Source organism: Schistocerca cancellata, chromosome 8 (assembly GCF_023864275.1).
Source record: "Schistocerca cancellata isolate TAMUIC-IGC-003103 chromosome 8, iqSchCanc2.1, whole genome shotgun sequence".
In the NCBI taxonomy this organism is placed as follows: Eukaryota; Metazoa; Arthropoda; class Insecta; order Orthoptera; family Acrididae; genus Schistocerca; species Schistocerca cancellata.
Genome location: NC_064633.1, coordinates 303461365 through 303485340, shown reverse-complemented (window position 1 = coordinate 303485340; position 23976 = coordinate 303461365).

Sequence of the window (23976 nt, the reverse complement as noted above, 5' to 3'; positions counted from 1 at the left end):
AATATTCGTCTTATAGCTAATAATGTTCTGTTTGTCTTAGTTTGCTTATTACGTTCTTCTTGCTTCGTTCTTCATGCGTTATACTTTTTCGAAGGAACCAGAATTTCTTCACTTACATTACTACCTGGTGTCTGTTGTTATAATCTCGTATCTGTTTCACTTCAGTTCTTTCGTGTCTGTTAGATGTAGTGTCACTTATTTTCACGGTGTTATTATTTACACAAATTTATCAAAACTAGACATGATTGTCTTACTGGCTTAGCCGCGATCGTTCTTTGAATAAAAATATGGCATTTCAGTCTCTGAGTGCTATATTTATTATTTTCAATAACCGGTTTCAGACCAGCTGCCCATCTTCAGATCATATTGCAGTTACAGAGTAACCTTCACTGCAGAACTAATGGTTCGTTGTCATAATGAGTATTCCTCGATAATAAAACGTAAGTGCTTCTTTGAGATGAAGAGAAATCGTAACAGGCTGCTAATTCATCGGAAGACTGATGATCTATCTTACCTCCTTCCAAAGAAAAAGAAAAGTCCAAGTATAAAACAGGCCAAGTATGTAATGATAAAGTTGCTGCTTCCGTGTGCTCTGAATAGTTTGGAAAGACGACAAGTTGAAATTTTTAGGTCTGCCGCGATATCGCAGAACATCGCTGTGACATCACGTGCTCTTTCTTCGACAGAGCTCTGTTTACATTTCCCCCTTGACGTTTATCTGGCTGCCTTGTTCTGGTTACAGACTTCCTTTCTAGCTGGCAGTTTCAAGTTTAGTTTCAATAATGGCCAACTTTTCTTTTGCCATCGAAGCGTTGCTATAGAAATTGTCTCTAGAGAGAAATACGTAAGGGGAACCAGCATCACATTTCTGTCAAATTTTGAACGCTAAGAACCGAGTTCTTCTTCAACACGCTAGTGTAGTGTAGATACTGTGGTGTCGCAGCACGAATGCCAAAAGAGGGAACTTGCTCTTTTTCATTTCATGTCTGGTTTACATGTCATCTAGACTCTACTTTGTGTGTGTGTGTGTGTGTGTGTAGGTGAGGCCACTTTGGTCAGTGAAATCGCTTTGGAATTCGACGATTTCGTGTCTTGATGTACAATTTCTATGACGTCCGATCAACACGTTCTGTTTATTTCAATCGGTACGTATGTATTTTCATGTGTCATTGTGTGTCATGATTTATATTAGCTTTGTAAAACATTTCCGTGTGACGTCGTTAAAATAATGCACATTAGTGTAATGAACATGGTATCCAGCTACATTGACAGTTATTAACGTAATCATATGCCTTCAGGATCTAAATAGTGATTTAAGTGTGTGACTTTTTTATCCAAAACCGGTTGATAAAGCGTCTCTCAACTTTATTAGCGTACATAGATCGGGTGTTTTTTATTTCTATTGTGTGGCAAAATTTGCACCCGCTCCTCGCAGGTCGGAGTTGCTATAAGAAATTCTGTGATAAAATTTCATTTTTAATCTCCTCTTAACGTCACCAGCCTTCCTGTGACTACCCACGCTAGCGGCACGATTTAATATTTGGCTATTATAAACGATTCCTTCAACAGACCTGTCTGTTGCTAAGCTCGAAGTTTGTAACAGTCACAGTTATACCTCCTCTCTCCATCTTCTTTTCTTTAATTTTTTACGTGCGTAAGTAGGAAGGCACTCCACGTGCTGTTGTCTACAAAAACGGAGCCTTGCACGTTCTAGAATTGGCCGTCATGTGTGATAACGCTAGAGTTTCTTATGGCTACTGCTGGCTGTCACTGCACCACCCGTAACTGCACTGTTGACTAGTATTGCCTACAGTTTTGTTGCTTTCATACCACATTCCAAGCTGAACCGTGGGGAAAGAAATTACCGTTTCTAATGGTGCGTGATCAAATAACATTATGTTGGCTTCAAAATTATTCTAAAATTTTGATTACCAGAAGTCGCCTTCTATACACCATGTGATTCACGTAAATATTGAACATCGAATACTTCCCAAATGAGATGTTCTTTCAATGTTATTTATCAGACGGAATTTAACAAACGATACTAAGGAAATGAAATAGTTATTAGAATAATGATGTGTGACAACGTCTCCTGTACAATTATAGAATACATAGATAGCCCAGAAGTGCAGCAGTACGATATTACACCGACATCGACAACTGTTCGTTAAGCCCATTGCTGATCTTCCCAAAACTGCACCATTTGCAACACTCGTCCCTCTTTCTGCTTCTTCTACATACGTCGAAGACCGACACTTGAATCAAAAACAACTAATTCTTCCTGCAGTTACCGAAATCGTACTTTTGCGAATTTGTCTCAATCAAAACTCTTCACAGCCCACACCTTCAATTGTCTTTGTCTTTCTTTCAGAAGGTCTTCATTTTCATCCTACTGGGCCATGTCATTTCTTTAAAATTTGCATTATATGAAATACAACAAACACATACTTTTACAAAATGGTTCAAATGGCTCTGAGCACTATGGGACTTAACATCTATGGTCATCAGTCCCCTAGAACTCAGAACTACTTAAACCTAACTAACCTAAGGACAGCACACAACACCCAGCCATCACGAGGCAGAGAAAATCCCTGACCCCGCCGGGAATCGAACCCGGGAACCCGGGCGTGGGAAGCGAGAACGCTACCGCACGACCACGAAATGTGGGCTCATACTGTTACAGATAATATTATACACAGGGCGTTTGTTTCACCTTGAGACAACAAAATATCGCGAAACAGACGCATTTTACTCAAAAAATGGTGATGGTAATAAATTAATATAAAGAAATGGGATATATGTGTATGCTAAAGCTGGGGCCGGGGTGGACTTCATATTTTCAAATCGCATCCACCCCATTTTTGTTGCATATTCGGACTCTACGCCAAAAAATACCTACTGTTTGCTCCAATAATTGCTTTCCATTCATGCTAGATAGCGCTGTAATCGACGAAAATCACATGTACCTGTATTTGCAATTAAGAACGTCGCATTTGATTCTACACTTCGTTTAAGACATAAATATAAACCTTTGCGTTCTTCACGGTTGATATTTATTTTCGAAAATTTGCTTTAGTGTTACAAACTGGATTGTACATTAAAATAATAAGGCTACATATTGACATTCCTAGCATATAAGCTTCTTGTATAGTAACGTAGTTTTCTGTTCCCTGCAGGATTGATTGTGGTGGATCTGTTCGCTATTCACCTACTTATGGTATACAAACACAAGACCATTGCAATAAGGTAAAATGTCCTTCAAGCGATAGTGACAGGCGCACTATTCCACTGCAGTACAGGCGACCTAATAAGCACCGACACCGAACATATTGGCACTGCTTCTCTCTGTGGCCTATTCTGGGACAGCTGTCGTAGTCGGTATCATATCAGTTGCCGTGAGAATCGAAATAATTTTAATTTATGGCTAGGCTGCAAGAAAGCTGGACGCTGCTGTTGATGGTTTTGCTGAAAGTTTTCCTGAAGGGTCAGTATCCAGTTCAACTATTCTTCGTGCGTTACAACAGTTTACCATCGAAGGAATATGACGCCTAAAAAACGAACTCGTACATCAACTGTAACAGGGAACAACAAGCTTTACTTCCTCAAAATCCACATGCAGCTGCCCAAGACATATCGCAGCAGTCTAAAATTAATCAGAGACATACTTCTGCGATCCTACTCCGTCACAAATACCACCCTTACCACATTTACTTGCGTCCGAACTTCCTGGGAATGTTTTTCAGAATCGGATGTGGTTTTGTAATTGGGCGCTCATGCAAATATAAAGAGACGCGCAGTTCTTTTGTCGACAGTGTTCTCAAACGAATCAATGTCTACGGCGAAATTTATAGGCGCAACTTGCGTTATCGGAGTGTGGAACACGCACCCTGTAAGTGGGGATATTCGTCACCGTCATTGGTCTGTTAACCTATGGTGCGATAACAGAGGCGACAAAGTAATGGGCCCCCTAGTTGTGGAAGCCACACTGAACGGGAAAAGGTATCGTTAAGTTAGTGCAATAGGAGCCACCCATTTTGTTGGAAGATGTATCCCTCGTAGAGCGACCGAAGATGTGGCTGCCAAATGACGGCTGTCTGGCACCCTACTCCAAAAGAGCTAAAGAAGTACTGAATCGCGTGTTCAATGGTCGCCGATTGTTAGTGGTCATCTGGTAACGAAGCCTGCCAGTTCACTCGATCTTACGTTCCAGATTTTTACTTGTGGTGTTATCTGAAGGAAAAAGTGTTTGCAGAAGTACCAACTATTCGGCAGAACGTGATTGAACGTATCGGTAACCCTTGCGCAAACATTCCACCAGACACGCTTTTACATTGATTACATGCATTCCATGAACGAATTAGTAAATATATCGAACTGGAAGGTTGTCTCTTTGAGCCTTTATTGTGAATTACAGTTACGGTGAGAGGCAAGGGGAAATCAAGCCCCTCAATGGTGAGAGGCAAGGGGACTCATCGCGATGAGAACTCTATCTGCGTAGTTGTTTCTGGATCGTACTAAACGTAGTTTCTAACCAGACATTCAAGTGGTTAAACATATTGTGTATTGTAGCGTACTATTAAATTTGCAACAGTAAAGCAAATTTCGAATATAAATGTCAACCATTAGAACACAAAGGTTTATATTTACGTCGTAATGACATCTAGAATCTGTGACAGTTCTTAGTTGCAAAAATAGTCTCTCTTGATATTTGTGTATTACGAAGCCATCTACCATTACTGGAAAACAAATGGTTTGGCGTAGTATTTGAATATACAATAAAAATGCGCGTGAGGCTAGCAATTTGAAAATCCAAAGTTACACCGCCCATGCGTGAAGTGTGGTTAGGTGGTGGCCACTACAGCACAAACTGATGTCCCTTTTACTAAAATTAACTTTCAGCTAGAAAATCTTTACCTTTGATGTGCCGTTTTTGACATATTTAGTTGTCTCAAGTTAAACCGACAACCTGTATATTTAAATTGCAACTAAATTCCCTCTACAGACACTGAAGACTTGTAGTGGGGACCAAGACGGTTATGTTTAACAATAAACCTCATATCCGGAAATGTACCAGTTTTCCACTACATGAAATTTTTTGTTAAGAACAAACAAAATCTTATTGCTTGCAAGACGTGTGACGGTTTTATCAACGTATTGCCAGCATGGGAATGGATTTTGCAGTTCACGATGTAATTCTGTTTGATGCAAAGTAACGACAACTAAGGAATGCGTTTTCTTTTCCATTCTGTCGAACATATTCATACTATAGTATCTTCCTTCTCTATTAGTTCCTTCTTGTACGAGGATAATGCAGAATCACCAATGCTGAGAAGTACCGAGCAAACGCGAATCGAGGCTCTTGCATTTTGTTTGCTGAATAGGAGAACTGCAGGTTCAAGTCAATAAAGGTAATACCGTCGCGTTCGTCCGCAGCCTTTTTCAAGTGAGGAACGGGAGGAGCAAAGGCTCTAAAATTGTTGTTTCTAGGGTACCGCAACTTGATAAAACTGGAACCCTTATAGCGTCACATTGTTGTCTGTTTGTCTGTCCAACTATTTTTCTCAAGAACGAGTAAAGGTATCACTTCGAAATATACGTATGTCACATGCTAAGGTCTACAGGCCCCAGACAATCGAATACATTAAATCGTCTAACTCAATACGATCGAAAGATACGGCCATTTACGTCACATATTTGATATTCGCAAACTCACGCATCAAAAGCTGTAGGACAATTCCCTCTAACCTTGAATCCTAAAATTTTGCAATAAGCATGGTACTAGAGTGCAAGTAAAAGAAAAAAAATTTGGAAAGTGTTAATTTGTAACTATATCGTATCATAAAATATTGGCTTTGACATTTGTTTTCCATCTGCCTGCCTGTTCTACCGTTACGTCCCATGTTTCTCAGGAGAGGATAGAGGCACCAAGATGAAATTTTGTCAAATACTATGTCCCTTGGCAGTTTAAATAATAATTTAAGCTCCTAGATCAATGCAGTCGAAAGACGCTGCCATATGTGTCACATATTTTGATAATCGCCAACTGACACATGGAAACCTATAGCTGAACATCTATATCAATTGTTATCCCCCCAAGAACATCGACAGAACTTCGTAGAATGACAAGGTACTTTTCTGGACACTTTTATTTTTTAAGTGACTGAAGACGATATTTAGTTTTCGCAGGTGTTTTAATAAATGAATCAATTAGGTAAATTGCTTGTTTCTCATAACTTTTTGCAGAGAATGATGAAGAAGTTCACATTGTATCACGAGTGCTAACTAAAACTCCTTCTCGGAAAATAATGCTAACTTTCAGCGTTCAGAGCAGACAATCGTTACAAAACAGGCTCCCTCTCCACCATTTCTCTTCCTAGTGATATTTGCTTCACGCACTCCCTGTAACCCCGGTAACCCCACTGAAACTGTATCAAGTTCAGATTCATGCAGTATACTTAATCTGAGAACCACTTGATTCCCGGTCTCCTAACTTCTGAACAAACAGAAATGACAAGTCTTTAGGATGGCAGTGTTCTCAGCCTGACCACTGTCAATAACAATATTGCTGGGTAGACCACACAAATATGTCGTAGCAGTTACAGAGTTACTATTCTATTGTGCTGTCAGTTAGTGGGTTTACATTTTTGCCAAATGAATGAGGTACCAATTTCTTGTTAGTTCCCCGAACTATCTACGTCTCGGAGAAGGGAACTTTCACGGAATATTTAAGCGTATGTGATATACAGTAATGTCTTAGTTTTATCGTCATAGATGCTTGATACAAACTACAGAGAATATATGTAGTGGGTGGACTACGTAAGAGATGTCCTCACATTCGTTTCACAAGTTGTAACATCCAAGAAATATGTCCTATGTTAATTTTCGTACTTAAGAAGTACTGACATTGGTGAATCATGTAGCTAGTATTCTACTCTTACAGAATGGTGATTACTGTAATAATCTTTTAAATACCATTTAGTATCTGGCCAAAATACTATCCAACCAATTTGATTTTACCCCTCACACATTTTAATTTAAATTCGCTGTAGAAAATGACCCCCAGACAGCGAACCATTGAGCTACGTTTATGTCGGGCCTGGTGGCCTAGAGATAAAACGCTGCCTGGAGACCAGATTAGATTAGATTAGAGTAGGGGTCATGAGATCGAACTTTCAGTCATCGTTACCACCTGGTCTTCCGTCCCAGCTATGTGAGCAGTCGTCAGAAACAACATGTGGTTCTGATTTCACATCAAACTGTAAATCACCTTTCGCTGATTGTAAGTGGTCGAACGAGTACAGTGTAATATGAATAGCACCAAAAAATTTTATAACGTGAGCAGGATTCGTTATAATGGCGGATAGTTAGTTAATGTGAACAGTTCACTAATGGGGTTGTTCCCATCACAGTCGACAGAAAACCAAGACCCACCACGATAGTTCAGCTATACATGCCGACGTCGCAAGCCGAAGATGAAGAGATAGAGAAAGTAAATGAAGGTACTGAAAACATAATAGAACAGGTAAGGGGAGATGAAAATCAAATAGTCATGGGACACTGGAATGTGGCTGTAGGGGAAGAAGTGGAAGTAACTGTTACGAGAGAATAAGGGCTCGCAATTAGGAATTAGAGAGAAGAATAATTGGGTTCTGCAACAAATTTCAGGTAGTAATAACGAATACTACGTTCAAAAAATCACAAGAGGTATACTAGAGAAATGCTAGGAGATATGGGAAGAAAATTTCAGTAAGATTACATCACGGTCAGGTAGAAACTCCGAAATCAGATGCTGAATCGTAAAACGTACCCCAGAGAGTATACAGAATAAGATTACAATTTAGTAGTGATGAGGAGCAGGTGGGAGTTTAAATGACTAGACATGAAGAATCACTGCGCAAACAAGTAGGATACGGAAGTAGTAAGGAATCAAGAGATACACATGAAGTTCTCTTAGGCTATAGAAACTACGATATTGAACAGCTTAGAATCGTGTTCAGTTGGAAAGGAATGGACATCTATAAAAAGGGTAGTCACAGATGTTGGAAAGAAAAACAAAGGTACAAAGAATTTAACTGCGAAGAAACCTTAGGTAACGGAAGAAATACTTCAGTTGATCGACGAAAGAAGAATGTACAAAAATGTTCAGCGATATTGAGGAATACAGAAATACGAGTCACATACAAATGAAACAAAGAAGAAGTGTAGATGAGATAAGGGGAAATGCCTGTATGAAAACGAGAAGAAATCGAGAAAAAATGAATGGTGGAAGGACTGACTCAGCATATAGTGTAGCCAAAACAGCCTTCGGTGAAATTAGCAGGAAGGTTCGTAACATTAAGACTGCCAAGGGAATTCCACTATTAAATGCAGAAGAGAGGGCGGATAGGTGGAAGGACGACATTGAAGGCCTCTTGAGTGGAAGACTGGTCTCATGACGTGGGGAAAGATTATACAGGAGTCGATATATCTACAGCTACATCTGCGTGGATGTAGCTGTAGATAGTGCCTGGCAGAGGGTTCATCGAACCACCTTCATAATTCTCAGTTATTCCGCATTCGAACAGCGCGCGGAAATAACGAACACCCGATTTCCCTTATGTTACTGTGATGCTCGTTACTCCCTATGTAAGTCGACGACAACAAAACATTTTCGCATTAGGTGGAGAGAGTTGGTGATTGAAATTTCTTGAGAAGATTCCGCCGTAACGATAAACACCTTTGTTTAAATGGTATCCGTCCCAAATCCTGTATCATATCAGTGACACTCTCTCCTCTACTTCGCCATAATACAAAACGCGCTGCTCTTCGTTGAACTTTTTCCATGTACCCCGTTAACGCTATCTGTTAATAATCCTACATCGCGCAGCACCACTCCAAAAGGGGACGGACAGGCGTAGTATAGGCAGTCTCTTTAGTAGATCCGTTGAATCTTCTAAGTATTCTCCGATAAAACGCTGTCTTTGGTTTGCATTCCCCATAACATTTTCTGTGTGTTCTATCCAATTTCAGTTGTTCGTGACCGTAATTCCTAGGTTGTGTTGTTGTGATCTGCAGTCCAGAGACTGGTTTATTGTAGCTCTCCATGATACTTTATTCTGTGCAAGCTTCTTAATCTCCGACTAACTCCTGCAGCCTACATCCTTCTCAATCCGTTTTGAGTATTGCCTTCGTCTCCCTCTACGATTTTTACCGTACGCGCTTCCTTCCAAAAACGGATAATCCGTTGATGCCTCAGAACGTATCCTACCAACCCATCCTTCTTCAAGTTGTGTCACAAAATCGTCTTCTCCCTCTCTACATCGACCATCATTAGTTATTTTGCTCCCAAAATAGCAGAATTCACCTACTGCTTTAAGTGTCTCATATCCCCATCTAATTCCCTCAGCATCACCAGAGTTAATTAGAAAACTTTCCACTACCCTCTTTTTGCTTTTGTTGATGTTCATCTTATAGCCCCCTTTCAAGACTCTGTCCATTCCGTTCAACTGCTCTTCCAGGTCCTTTGCTGTATCCTACTGAATTACAATGTCGTCGGCAAAACTCAGAGTTTTCATTTCTTCTCCATGGATTTTACTTCCTACTCCAAATTTTTCTTTTTGTTTCCTTTAGTGCATGCTCAGTATACAGATTGGATAACATCGGAGGTATGCTACAACCCTGTCTCATTCCCTTCTCAACCTCTGCCTTCCTTTCGTGCCCCTCGACTCTTATAACTGCCATTTAGTTTCTGTAAAAATTGTAAATAGCATTTCGCTCCCTGTATTTGACACCTACCATCTTCAGAATTTGAAAGAAAGTATTCCTGTCAATATTGTCAAAAGCTTTATCTAACTCTACAAATTCTAGAAACGTAGGTCCACCTTTCCTTAATCTAAGATAAGTCTTAGGGTCCGTATTGCCTTACGTGTTCAAACATTTCTACTGAATCCAAATTGATCTTTCCCGAGTTCGGCTTCTAATAGTTTTTCCATTCGTCTGTAGAGAATTCGTGTTGGTATCTTGCAGCAGTGATTTATTAAACTGATAGTTCGGTAATTTTCACACGTGTCTACATTTTATTTCTTTGGGATACAAATTAATATGTTCTTCTTGAAGTATGAGGAAATTTCGCCTGTCTCATACATCTTGTTCACGGGATGGTAGAGTTTTGCGAGAGCTGTCTCTCCCAAGGCAATCAGTAGTTCCAATGGAATGTTCTCTACTCCCGGTTCCTTGTTTCAACTTAGGTCCTTCACTGCTTTGTCAAATTCTTCACGTAGTATCGTATCTCCCATCTCATCTTCATCTACGTCCTCTTTCATTTCAATACATTGACCTCAAGTCATCCCCCTTGTGTAGACCCTCCATATACTCCTTCCACTTTTCTGCCTTCTCATCTTTGCTTACAACTGGTCCTCCATCTGAGCCCCTCATATTCAGATATATGGTTTTCTTTTCTAGAAAGGTCTCATTAATCTTCCTGTAGGCTGTATCTATCTTGCCCCTAGTAATATATGCCTCTACATCCTTACATTTTTCCTCTGTCAATCCTTGCCTAGACATTTTGCACTTCCTGTCGAGACGTTTGTATTCTTTTTTGGCTGCTTCATTGACTGCATTTTTATAGTTTTTCCTTTCATCATTTAAATTCAACATCTGTTATATTCCCCAACGATTTCTATTAGCCCTCATGCTATTACCTGCTCGATTCTCTGCTGCCTTCACTATTTCATCTCTCAACGGTACCCATTCTTTTGTTACTGTCTTTCCCCCGTTCTTGTCAGTCGTTCCACAATGCTCCCTCTGGAACTCTCTACAACGTCCGGTTCTTTCAGTTTATCCAGGTCCCATCTCCTTTAATTTCCACCTTCTTGCAGTTTCTTCAGTTTTTATCTACAGTTCATAACCAAAAGATTGTGGTCAGAGTCCACATCTGCCCTCGAAATCTCTTAAAGTTTAGAACCTGGTTACAAATCTGTGTCTTATCATTATATAATCTATCTGAAACCTTCCAGTGTCTCTAGTCCTCTTCCACGTAAACAGCCTTCTTTCATGGTTTTTAAACGAAGTGTTAGCTATGATTAAGTTATGCTCTTTGATAAATTCTATCAGACAGCTGCCTCTTTCATTCCTTACCCCCATTCCACATTCATCTACTACTTTCCCTTCTCTTCCTTTTCGTACTGTCGAATTCCAATCCCCCATGACTATTAAATTTTCATCTCCCTTCGCTATCTGATTAATTTCTTTTATCTCATCATACATTTCTTCAATCTCTTCGTCATGTACGGATCTAGTTGGCGTATAAACTTGTACTACTGTGGCACGCGTCGGCTTCGTGTCACTCTTGACTGCAATAATGCGTTCACTGTGCTGTTCATAGTAGCTTACCAGCGCTCCTTTTTTTCATTCACTATTAAACCTATTCTTGTATTACCCCGATTTATCTTCTATTTTCAACCCTGTATTCACCTGACCTGAAGTGCTGTTCCTCCAGCCACTGAACTTCACTAATTCCCACTATATCTCGCTTTAACATATTCATTTCCCTTTTCAAATTTTCTGACTTACCAGCCCAGTTAAGGGGTCCGGAATTCCATGCTCCGATCCGTAGAACGTGTTTTCTTTCTCCTGATAACGTTTTTCTCCTAAGTAGTCACCGCCCAGAGATCAGAATGGGGGACTATTTTACCTCCGGAATATTTTACCCAAGAGGACGCTATAACATTAAAACTCGTTTGCTGTGACGCAAACTAGTGTTACCCTCTGGGAGGATTTTGAGTTTTGACCGTGCGTGTGTCTAAGGGATAAGATATCGGACAGTAATTTCGAATATAATGTTATTAATAGAAAACTAAACAGGCTTTACTTTGGGGTAATGAAAGTAGAAACGTTTATACGAATGAAACAATAAGACCAGCCTAATTAGGCATATTAATTTGAAATATTATATTCAAGGAAATTGAATATTAGTAGTTGTAGTGACATTCTTTAAGATTTCCTTTGAATAGTACACTGGATACACACGACTACAGTGTGATCTAAGTTGTGGGTAGTCGCAGTTACCACTAATGCACAAGCCAGTAATCATAGAAAGCAAGACAGTGCCCCACTCATAATAATAACAGTTACAATCACAATCATTTCGTGATTCAGATTGAGACGTTACTACAGGAAAAAATGAACTAAAGTTGGGCATGAAAAGACTTCTGACTTAACTGACATGTAAGCACCACAAATAAAATTAAATAATACGACATTTACATTTTTTATACTCCCATTTAAGAAAAAGTATCAGATTTCTTTGGTAGCAACAATATTATACATATCCTTTTAATACGAAAAGAATATGATGGGGACCCATAAACTGATACTGTCTCTCTAGGCAAACTCAATGATTATTTTCAGTTCCACCAAAATTAATTCTTAGTCCCACTTGGAATAATTTGTTTGTTCATCCTTCAAAACAAGTTACTCAACACTGAACTCGATTAACCTCAACAGAATTATTTCATAATAGCAATGAAGGCTGAATTACGTTTCAAGTAAGTTTAATTTAAGTGCCTTTTTCATCACTTGTGAAGTAGCTGTTTTAGACAGTAACATTTACACACTCTGGCACTGAATTTTTGCACATTTAATACACAGAATAATACCACTGGTTTGCTAAAACAGGATACTCGGTTTTCTGCACACTTCGGAGAGGATCCTGCATCGGTTCATGATTAGGATAAAGTTAAGTTTCAAAAAAAAATTATTGAAAATACTCACACAATTTAACTAGTCCATGTTATGATACCTATGTGTGTTCCTGAAGTTGGTGGAGCAGTGACGAAGTAGTGGTGGCAAGCGATGTGGTGGCTAACTGTACTCACGGCTGTTTATGTTGAATGCTCTTTACAATTTCTTCTTGGTGACGGATTTTTATCGTGTTACAGCCATTACTTGTTGCCTAGAGTACTATACAACAACCAAATCCACACCCTAGGCTATTTTCCATGCAAAACAGCTTCCAAATGCCTCCATTGGCACCCTCGATGTGTATCGTTCAATGACTAGCCACTGACTGCGTACCGTTCCCACCAAGGAGCCGCCCCAAGCCACTTCCGTTGCGGAGGGGGTCCCCTACAGCTTTCACACTTCACAATACAAGTTCCCTAAGCGTGAACCAGTTTACAATACAGAAATTTTTCTTTATGCGCAAACACTTATTATAAAATTTCATTATTTTTAAAAATCATTTATTTTTTCCTTATTTATATTGCAAACTTTAAATTTCTTGTCACAAATCAGTCCCCTTGCCGTTCGCAGTACCAGCACACTAAGGCCGTTTTGGTTAATATTACAAGGCCAGATCACTCAGTCAACCAGACTGTTGCCCCTGCAACTACTGAGAAGGCTGCTGCCCGTCTTCAGGAACCACTCGTTTGTCTGGCCTCTCAACAGATAACCCTCCGTTGTGGTTGCACCTAAGGTACGGGTATCTGTATCACTGAGGCACTCAACCCTCCCCGCCAACGGCAAGGTCCAAGGTACATGGGAGGAGATGTTTAGTTGAATTTACGGCCTTTAGATTAGACTGATTTAACGTGTAACCGAGTTTAACGGATTCTCTTCAGCACTCATGTGGATGACTCAGACTTTTTATTATTAAGGGTCAATTGCCCATTTTCGCACCATTAAGATATTTTTACTAAATTGTTTTGCAATTTGTTTCGATCTTCTGATGAGTTTACTAGATGATAAAAGACAGCATCGTCTGAAAACAACCTATGACGGCTGCTCAGATTGTCTCCTAAATCTTTTACATACTAAGGAACAACAGAGGACCTGTACCACTTTCTTGGGAACGCCACAAATCACTTCTGTTTTACTCGATGGCTTTCCGTCAAGTACTACGAACTGTGACCTCTCTGACAGGAAATCACGAGTCCAGTCACATTACTGAGACGATATTCCGAAAACACGCAATTTCACTACAAGCTGCTTTTGTGGTCCAGTGTCAAAAGCCTTTTGGAAATCTAGTAATGAGGAATCAATTTGAACTGTCTTTTCAATAGCATTTAACATTTCGTGTGTGTAAAGAGATAGTTGTGTTTCACAGGAACCATGTTTTCTAAACCCGTGTCTACTGCGTTTCAATAGACCGTTATCTTCGAAGTAATTCATAATGTTCGAATACAATATATGTTCCAAAATCCTGCTGCATATCGACATTAATGATATGGAGCTGTTATTTAGTGGATTACTCCTACTGCCTTTCTTGAATATTGGTGTGGCCTGTGAATCTTTACAGTCTTCGTGTACGGATCTTTCGTAGAGCGAGCGATTGTATGTGATGGTTAAGTATGGAGCTATTTGATCAACCTGCTTTAAAAGAAACCTAATTAGTTTACAGTCTGAACCAGGAAACTTTCTTTTATTAAGTGATTTAAGTTGCTTCACTTCTCCAAGGGTATCTATGTCTAAGTTATTCATGTTGCAGCAGTTATTGATTCGGATTCTGGAGTATTTACATCGTGTTCTTTTGTGGGGGAATTCGGAAAGGCTGTATTTAGTAACTAACCCCGCTTTTGCAGCGTTGTCTTCGATAGTGTTTCCATTCCTATAGCGTAGAGAAGGCACTGACTGTGTCTTGCCACTAGCATTCTTAACATGTGACGAGAACCTCTTTGGATATGCTGCCAGGTTTCGAAATGAAGTTTCGTTGTGGAAACTATTATAAGCATGTAGCATTGATGTCTACGCTAAATTTCGAGTTTCTGTAAAAGATCGCCAATTTTGGGAGATTTTGCGTTCTTTTAAATTTGGCATGCTTGTCTCGTTGTTTCTGCAACAGTCTTCTGACCAGTTTTGCGTTCCAAGGGAAATCGTTTGTTCATTTACTCAGTATAAATCTTTCCGTTGCAGTAAATACTTTTCTTTGAATTAAAGACACATCTGGTCTACATTTACGTTGTTGATTTGCAAGGAATGGAGATTTTCTCTCAGGAATACGTCAACTGAACTTTGATCTGCTTTTTTGAATAGGTATATTTTTCGTTTATTTTTCGATGATTTGGGCGTTACAGTATTTGGTGCCCCTATGACATCTCTGTGTTTACAATCCCTGTATCCGTTTTGATACTCGTTATTAGCTCAGGATCATTTGTTGCTAAGAGGTCAAGGAAGTTTCCACAAACGTTTACTATTGGCTTGTGCTTATGAACTAACTACTGGAAATAATTTTCAGAGAATGCATTTAGCACAATTTAGGATGATGTCTTATGCGTACCTACGGATTGAAACATATATTTTCGCCAAAATATCGAGGGTAAATTAAAGAGCCCACCAACTATAATTGTATGAGTCGGGTACGTGTTTGAAATTAAACCCACGTTTTCTTTGAACCTTCCAGCAATTGTATCAGCTGAGTTGGGAGGTCGGTAAAAGTATAAAATTTTTATTTTATTCCGGCTGACAAAAGCGATCTCTGTCAATACTAGCTCACAGGAATTATTTCCCTCGATTTCGCCACGAGTTAAGTTAGTACTAACAGCAACAAACACTCCAGCGCCAACTGTCCTTTCGGAACACCATTAGGTTCTTCGCAAAAACTTCGGCTGGACTTACATACGGCTTTAGTCGACTTTCAATGCCTATGAGCATCAGTGCTTTCTATAAGCGCTTCGAGCTCTGGTATTTTCACAACACGGGTACGACAGTTTATAACTGTTATAGCGATGGTTCCTGTTTCTGCGTTCTTCCTGTGTTCGGCCTGCACTCTTTGTGACAGAAGCCCTTCTTGTGTTTTCCCGAGACTCTCGAACTTAAAAAGGCTATAAGACAAATAAAAATTGTAGATAGTGTACAGCGTAAATCTCAAAAGTAACAATCCACGACACACAGCCCATCTATCCGTGTAGCCGCCTCCTGCGCCTAGTGGACTCCTGACCTACTCAGTGGAAAATGCAACCTCACCACCCTATGGCGCATGTCGAGGAATCTGCAGCCTACACAATCGCAGAATAGTCTTACCCTACGATTCAGATCCTCCACTCGACTCTACGCTAAAGGTCCGCAATCAGAACTTATAAAATAAATAAAATAAAAAAATATTATTTAAATATTAATTTTTCCATCTGTATGATGGTGATTGTGATTGTAATTGTAATAAATATTTGCTTATCTGGAACGTGGACGTTTAATTATTCGGTATCAGACGCTTGACAATGGCTTTCTCGTAAAGGCAATGTTACTCGTAGTTGACCGTGAAATAAAACTGAAATAATCGGACTTCGTAAATAAATCGTTTCCAAAGACTGCTGCGGTAGGTGCGGACTCATAATCTAAATCTCAATATTTCAATAATTTGCCAGCCATGCCAATACGTCGTACAGAGGTGATTGTCTACTAAACATAAAAAAGTTACACAGTTAGTTAAATCAGATATATTCAATGAATAAGCCTACAGTTCATAATCCTACTTACTTTTATAAATATAAATTCTTTACAGAATCGAGTGCCTAGTCTGGTTGCAACTCGCAGTATTCTTCTATAACATGAAATATGGCGGTGTGCCAGACAATAGAATAAAATACGTGCTTCTCGCACCACTTCTACCAGAGCTCTCTCCTTTCTTAATCAAACATAAGAGTAACGTAATTGTGCTTTTGTTTTATCAGCGACACAGCGCTGCAGTTGTGTGCCATAGGCTTTATTTATTTGTCACTGATTATTTATTTAATTAATATTTCGCGTTTCCGAGGAAACTCACGCTCGGCATGCAAATGAGCCTTTATATTGCCCCCTGAATTGCGAGGCGAAAGGACACACCTGCAGGCGAGCAATTCACCTAAAGGCACAAGAAGATCTAAGTTATCTACAACTATTTACATGACTTACATTATACACATTATATACAAAATTTGAATGACGCGGGTGCGCCGTAAAAGTTCTTATGTTGGCAGATAGAGTGCGCGCATGCGCAGAAGAGTCTGTGTGACTCCAGCACTGCCGTTATATCGTACAGTTAGATCATGCGGCACAGTATTGCAGTTCATATTGTTCGTGTGCGCGTGTTTCTCAGTCGTTGCACAAAGAAAATATTCAACCAAGATTACATATGAAGACTACATTCTATGACAGGTAACTTAGTTTTAAATTTACAATATTTGTTATAACACAATACAACTTAGATTGTTGAATGTTCTTAGTTACATAGTATTGTTTTGAAATACTTCAAAGAAAAATGTCCGTATGTTTCAGGTGCGTTGACCTATACACATCGTGTCGTTATTACAGTTCATATTCATCTGCTGCACAATAAAATTTTTTTTTACAGGTTAGTATCGTCGTGGTAAAGTTTTTTTTTTTTTTTGATCACAGTAACATCGTTGTATAACAACGTGATTAATACATAAGCGTGTCCATTTCCCATTTCCATTATAGTCGTTGTGATGCAGTTCGTTGTGACTAAAGGCATTGCTCATTACAGATCAGACGTGACCCGTCGAGTAATTGGTCCACGTGCAGTTCGTTTTTTTTTTTTTTTTTTACATTCCGTGGAAGCTTGGTTGCAGAACCTCGGACGGCACATAGCTGGCGTCGATCCTTGGACAGTCCAGGTAAGAGTGTCCGTCACATTTCGAGAACATTTCATTCCCTGAAGTTCCAACCAAAATTCTTCCACCCGTCGTGTTGTTTTCTGGACAGGCACTTTGTGTCCATTTAATCCAGTTAACATCTTGAAGTTAGGTACTGTAGTAATGTCACTAGACGATGCAGGAATTATGCACTTAACATTTTCAGTTTTTTTTTTTTTTTGCTGAATATAGCTCACCTAAATGTTCGTAGTTATTAATCAAAGAAATCATTCATCGCGTTTACATAGATACGCTGCATAATGAATGGCATTAACCGTTTCTTTCACATAGGTTTCTGCGTAGTTGCAGAGTTAGTAATGTTCGTTAATGTCCGTGAACAGAGGTTCACTATGAAATGTCTTTTTGGCACTCGTTTTGTTCAAATTTTTTTTTTTTACATAGTAACAGTTACATGATACATCAGTTAAAAAAATAAGTAATTATACATACACACGTCACATATTTTCTTAGCATAAACATAATACAGTTGCACATAAACATGTTTGCATCATCATTACATAGCTATAGGTTATTACATTGTGTCACGTGATGTCATCTGAAATTAAGATAGGTTAGACACAACATTCATTACATCAGTAGGCAAGACCAGGCGTTTTCACTACTCAATAAATATTCAAAATAATAAGAGAGAAAAAATGTTCGATTCCTCGCGTTTTGTGCGTGTGTGTAGAGTGTCTGTGTGGCCTTGACTACTGATAGATGCTTTTCGTGTTGAGAGATGTGCGTCTAATCTATTTCTCAAAGTAAAAGATCGCTTCACAGATGACGTCTGTCGGTTCGTCAGGTGTCATACCAAGTCAGTGGTACCTACAATAACAAATGTTCCGTGAAAACTTAATATATCATTCACTGCTACGTAATCATAAATTTTATTTTGATATTCCATCTTCCAGGTGGTGGCGCGCGCTGAAAGAAGAGTTCTTCTGCCTTCAACTGCGACTCTGGAACGCTGAAATGAAAATTTCTACACCACTTATTATCTGTGTTGTAACAACAGAGTTTTTCGAGTTGCTTAGCAATATTTTGATGGGTATGACTTTGACATTATTCAGCATGAAATGCTCTAAGATCTCGGTGTGCGTATTTTTCTAAAATTCTTTGAAGTGTGCCAACGCGTTCCTTCCAAGACTGTGTAGCTATCAGTATATCATCTACATAGTGTGTGACTGTCTCAACTAAATCGTCGCCAAGCACGGTATCCAGGGCTGTAATGAATACCCCAGAGCTGACATTCAGTCCGAAAGGTAGAACACAAAACTGATAGGTTCGCCCCCCGAACATAAATGCAGTATATTTCCGTGAATCAGGAGTGATACCCACCTGCCAAAACGAATTAGCGAGATCTATTGTGGAAAAATATTTTGCATCTAGAAATTTCTGTAATTGCTCTTCTAAATTTTGGGTTTTGTGTGAACCGGTAAAATTATTTCATTAATTGCTCGTGCGTCTAACACTAACCTAATGCTTCCATTTGATTTTTTGACAACAAGTAGAGGACTACAATAAGGTGAGGTGGATGGTTCAATGACCTTCCAGTCTAACATTTGTTTTAATTCTTGCCACACAGCAGGTCGTTGAGATAACGGTACATTATATGTCTTGTGGTAGAAGATTTTGTGAGGCTTAACTTCAATCTTGTACACATACGTGTTGATAACACCTAATCGTTTGGTAAAAACTTGTAAATATTTGGATAACACTTCCTGTAGTTTTATACGTTCATGTACACTGAGAGCTGTAGCTTCACTTATCTTATGATCAAGCAATGTTTTCAAGTCCAATAGCTCTGTGTCAGATGAGTGTATTTGCATATCTTGAATGTCATTGTCAAGTACTAACTGAACCTTGTACCCTGTACAGTGTTTGTCATGCTTTAGAGTTCTCCTGTCCAAATCAATAATAATTACACTGCCTTTATCATTTAAAATACATTTACCTTTGGAGAAGTCTATAATAGAGTCCTTCTCGCTCATAATATCTATTCCTAATATGCAATTTGTCACAAGGTTTTGTACAACCAGGAATGGCCATTGTATGGTTCCATTACCTATTTTAATGTTTACAAAAACTTGCTTCGTAACCCTACATGACTTATTACCTAGTGCAGTAGTTATTTTACAGTTTTGGGCAGGAAACTCAGGCACAGGTTCCAATTCACACATCTTTTCTTAGAAATTAAAAGACAAAACGCTCACAACTGCACCTGTATCTAGGATAATAGTAGTTGGAATCCCACCTACTACACCAGTAGTAGATGCTAAAACAATTTCATTTGTGTTTGAACGACATTGTGTACTGTCTTGTAAAAGTTCATCTGATATATTGTTATTGTAGTTGTATCTTATAAATAAAACAGGTAATTTTTGTTTAGAATTATTCGGCATATCATTATTCTGTTGTTCAAGTGTGGTGTCAAATAACTGATTAACATTGCAGTCGCCCCGCAAGAATTCTTCAGCCACGACCTGGGGCATAGAAGTGACTGTTTCTAGTTTGTCGGATTAGCATTTGTACTAGGTACTGACACAGATTGAGGTTGTGCATCAGGTGTCATTTCTATTATATTCACATTCGGATATTGCCTATTATGATCTCCAAACTTTTGCGGTTGTTGTTGCTGTTGCGCATTATAACTTACCTGTCGGTCGTAAGGTATGCTCCAATTTTGTCCTGGTGGCTGCTGTGGTAAAGCAGAGTTTGAATGGAAGTACTGATCGTTACGAGTCCAACCTTGATGCTGTCTTGGCTCGTAGTTATTATTATTTCTATTTCTGTTTGTGTTTTTGTTGTTGCCTTTGTATCCGTTGTTACCATTGTAGTTATTACCGCGGTGCCTTTTGTATGGATTGCCGCATGAAGTGTTATTACTGTTGTAACTATTGTTTGTATTGGAATACGCGTGTTGATTTTGATTTTCGTATTGAAACGGCATGTGAGTTTGCTGTTTTTGCTGTACCGCGTATCCAACTGTGGGCGCGCCAGAATTGAGTTGGCAAGCCTGCATGTTTTGCATACCACTAGTGTAAACATTGTGGCTGCTGTTTTGCCGCGCGAAGCGCTGATCTTCAAGTAACATGTCAACCGAATCTAAGGCTGTTAAAAAATAATCTGAATCGTCATCCGGGATATGTAGGAGTTTTTCTTTAATGTTTAAAGGCAATTTGGCCTTCAACGCACGGGGTATATCACGCGTTGCGACTGGTTCGTCTAAAAAGTGTCCCATGTTCAAGTATTTTTCAAAATATCTGCGTAAGTTGCCATTTTTACTGTTAAAAGTTTCAGGTTCTAAAATTTGTCTTCTGAGTCGCTCCTGGACGGATTGCGACCAGAATTTGTTCAGAAAAGCACGCTCAAACTCACTGTACGTGGTACATACGTCAGCTTGACTGTATGCCCAGACAGCTGCATCGCCTTGGATGTAACCGACAATATATGAAATCTTTTTCCGGTCACTCCAAGTGCGTGGAAATGCGTTACTAAAAGATTTAAGAAAAATCACCGGATGAATGGTTCGTTTTTCTGGGATAAAAATCTGAAATTGCCTGTGTTTCATTAAGCTTTCTTCTTCCTTCGCATTGTGATATGGATTTATTCCACTGTAATTACTGGTATGTTCAGCTGGCGAGTAATTACGATAATGTTGCTGTGGTTTACCATGATAATAGCTTGTGTTTGTGTTTGCACATCGTGGTATGTGTTGTAGTCGTGGTGTGTTTTGTTCTTGTGTGTTTGTCGTGTGCGGTATGTGTGTGTCATACTCGAATGTATATTGGTTCCTGAACTGTGCATTTTGACTGATATTTTCGTTACATTCAGACTGTGGTCGATCGGTGAATTGTCTCATGGGTGCAGTGACGGATTGTACTGCGTCACTGATCAGCTGTTTGTTATTAGTAATGTATTGCGCTACGGAGTCGTGCACAATTGTTGGTAAATTTTCACGTAAGCATCTATCAAAATGTTTGTCTTTGTTCACTACCCAATCATGAAATTCTTTATTAATATTTTGAAAATGAGCTGTGGCATCAGATTGTAAGATGTCAGTCAGGTGTTGTTCAACATTGTTAAATTTATTCTCTACGTCAGTAATTCGTTTTTCAAGGTTGTCATGTACTGAAGGATATGTTTGAATTTGTTCAGTAAGAACTTCACACGTGACATTAAGGTTTTTTACTTGTGTCTGTAAAAGTGCTACGTCAGTTGTAGTCTTTTCTTGTCTCGTATTAAGCTGGGAAAATTTAGTACTGAGTTCAGTCATCTGTTTGGTCAGTGTGGCCTCTATAAGTTCCACACGTTTACATAAAGTGTCATTACCTGTCTTGAGTGCTATGAGGTCAGATTTAATTGCGTCATTTTGTGTCTGTAAGGTTGCCATGTTTTCGGCGTTTTGTTTCATTAGCATTTGTAACATGTCGGCAATGTTTACTGTTTGCAAGGTCTGTGCCCCCGTCGCGTCATTAGACGTGACGTCATGCATCAACATGGGCTCTGACTGAGACTTTGAAATTTTTGTAGTGGACGGCCTATTGCCAAAATTTCCGTCAACACTTGCGTCAATGTTTGATAAATCGTCACTACCGGTTGCTGTCGTAAAGTCATTTTCTAACATTTGTCTCTCGTCCGAGTCGGATTGCGTCTGAATAGTACGTCTTTGCTGTTCCATTTTTGCGTATTGATTTCTAGTTATTACCATGCCACACGTGATATATGTTTCAAGAAAATATTTGACACTGATTTTAAAATAAAATGCAGTTGAGCATGAATCGCTCGTAGCAACAATGGCTGTCTGTTAATTTAAAAATATAAACTGAATTTGAGATTATTGGTAATGGCTGCTGTCCATGTTACTACGTATCGTACAGAAGTCGGCCATATTGTACACTCGTGTATTGGTATTGTTGCATACGTTATTGTTTAAGGAAAAGTACTGAGAATGAAATTTATCACTGAAAACTGTTATGCACGAAAGAAACACTACAGAATCTACTGAAAAGCTAATACACTGAATTATACGTCTTGTCAAGCCTGTTAATTCAAATATGCTGCGTCTTACCTTATTTTGCTGGAAGTTTCATTGCGTCTTCCCGCAAAATTTTAGAATTGGAAAATATCTTCAGATTTTTTGTTATCTCTCATACATTCACGTCCAGGTCCAGAAAGTTGATTTTTCACATGAAACAAAGAGAACAATGTAACAAATGACAAAATAACAAGTCCGACACGCAGTCGCCAATATAAAATAAATAAAATAAAAAATATTATTTAAATATTAACTTTTCTATGTGTATGATGGTGATTGTGATTGTAATTGTAATAAATATTTGCTTATCTGGAACGTGGACGTTTAATTATTCGGTATCAGACGCTTGACAATGGCTTTCTCGTAAAGGCAATGTTACTCGTAGTTGACCGTGAAATAAAACTGAAATAATCGGACTTCGTAAATAAATCGTTTCCAAAGACTGCTGCGGTAGGTGCGGACTCATAATCTAAATCTCAATATTTCAATAATTTGCCAGCCATGCCAATACGTCGTACAGAGGTGATTGTCTACTAAACATAAAAAAGTTACACAGTTAGTTAAATCAGATATATTCAATGAATAAGCCTACAGTTCATAATCCTACTTACTTTTATAAATATAAATTCTTTACAGAATCGAGTGCCTAGTCTGGTTGCAACTCGCAGTATTCTTCTATAACATGAAATATGGCGGTGTGCCAGACAATAGAATAAAATACGTGCTTCTCGCACCACTTCTACCAGAGCTCTCTCCTTTCTTAATCAAACATAAGAGTAACGTAATTGTGCTTTTGTTTTATCAGCGACACAGCGCTGCAGTTGTGTGCCATAGGCTTTATTTATTTGTCACTGATTATTTATTTAATTAATATTTCGCGTTTCCGAGGAAACTCACGCTCGGCATGCAAATGTGCCTTTATAAACTGTGGACTATGCTGCAAACAGTGAGCTCTGCTTTCATCTCGCAAGTAAGACTGGCAGCCCTTACCACTTCTGTTGGCCTCTTGAAACCAGAGAGAATCTCTTCCGATCCAAAGCGACACACATCATTGGTACCGACGTTAGCCACCACCTGCAGCTGGTAGCAAAAAATTGTTCAAATGTGTGTGAAACCATATGGGACTTAACTGCTAAGGTCATCATTCCCTAATTTCACACACTACTTAACCTAAATTATCCTAAGGACAAACACTCACACCCATGCCTGAGGGAGGACTCGAACCTCCACCGGGACCAGCCGCACAGTCCATGACTGCAGCGCCTCAGACCGCAAGGCTACTCCCGCGCGACCAGCTGGCTGCACCCTGTGCTCTTTGTGGCATACTAAGAA